This window comes from Oryctolagus cuniculus, chromosome 4, assembly GCF_964237555.1.
Source record: "Oryctolagus cuniculus chromosome 4, mOryCun1.1, whole genome shotgun sequence".
NCBI classification, from domain to species: Eukaryota; Metazoa; Chordata; class Mammalia; order Lagomorpha; family Leporidae; genus Oryctolagus; species Oryctolagus cuniculus.
In genome coordinates this window covers 129779052-129780795 of record NC_091435.1, presented here as the reverse complement: position 1 = coordinate 129780795, position 1744 = coordinate 129779052, and positions in this window count along the sequence as shown.

Below are 1744 nucleotides of genomic sequence, written 5' to 3'. Positions count from 1 at the left end.
AATTTGACACTCTTGTTTATGGTGTCAGTCATCTCCGTAGGCTCTAGTCATGAGTTGCCAAGGCTATGGAAGCCTTTTGAGTTCACCGACTTCGATCTTATTCCGACAGGGTCATAGTCAAAGTGGAAGTTCTCTCCTTCCTTCAAAGGTAGCTCCTTCTTTGGTGGCCCGTTCTTTCCACTGGGATCTCACTCACAGAGATCTTTCATTTAGGTCTTCTTTTTTTTTTTTTTTTTTTTTTTTTTCCAGGGTGTCTTGGCTTTCCATGCCTAAAATACTCTCATGGGCTCTTCAGCCAGATCCGACTGCCTTAAAGGCTGATTCTGAGGCCAGAGTGCTATTTAGGACATCTGCCATTCTATGAGTCTGTTGTGTATCCCGGTTCCCATGCTGGGTCATTCTCTCCATTTTTGATTCTATCAGTTAGTATTAGAAGACACTAGTCTTGTTTGTGTGATCCCTTTGACTCTTAGACTTATCAGTGTGATCAATTATGAACTGAAGATTATCACTTGGACTAGTGAGATGGCATTGCTACATGCCACCTTGATGGGATTGTATTGGAATCCCCTGGCATGTTTCTAACTCCACCATTTGGGGCAAGTCCGATTGAGCATGTCCCAAATTGTACATCTCCTCCCTCTCTTATTCCCACTCTTATATTTAACAGGGATCACTTTTCAGTTAAAATTTAAACACCTAAGAATAATTGTCGACATTTCATATGTAAATGAATTTTTTGCTGTAGTTTTTGGTGAATATTCTGTATCAATTAAAGGAAATTCCTTTCTTTGGTTAATTTTCATTTTGGTGAATATTTTTCATTCCAGAAACTGAATTGCATTTTATTCATGGTTTGTATAGAGGTTTGCTTTTACACCTGTGGTCTCACATCTTATAAAATGCAGTAGTATTCCCAGTTTTGTTCCTAATATATTGTTGGTCTCTTCAAATAATCAACATTTGGTAATGTCCTTTTATTTATGTTTTCTAGTTTATTTATTTTTGTTATTTTATTCATTTATTATCTTTATTATTTGTTCTTACTGTTACCACTATTTTTCTTCTTACTCTTTCTTGACTTTAATTGTGTATCTTTTTCTAACTTTATCTTATAAATACATAAAAGATTAATTTTTTCAGGCTCTTCTCTTTTTTAATATGGTAATTTAAGCCAAAGTTTTCCTTCTAAGTACAGTAATAGTTAAATTATATGTCTCATGTGTTGTCTTTATAGTTTAGTTTGAAGTAATTTAATATATATTTTTGTCATCCTTGATTCATTAGTTATTAGAAGTGTGTTTTATTTCTAGACATACGAGAATATCATATTAATCTTTTAGTTTTTATTTCTACCTTTGTCCCAATACAATCAAGCAACATATTCAAATTGTTGGAGTCCTTTAGATTTGATGAGTCTGGCTGGTCTATTTTTGTAAATATTGTATGTGCATGTGCAAAAATTATATATTCTGTTATTCTATGATGCATTTTAACAAGACAACATTTTTGTTTTGCTAAAAATTACTAGCAGCCTTGTGAATTTTCTGGATACTTATTTTATCAGTTACTAAAAAGTACTAAGTTGTCTTATTTTGTGGGTTTGCATATTTCTCTTTTTATTTTGTCAGATTTTTGCTTTACATACTGTGAAATCATATTTGGTCCACACAAATTTAGAATTTTTGTATCTTCCTAATGGATGGCCTCATTTCCTTTTGTGAAAGATTTACTTTCATCTTTA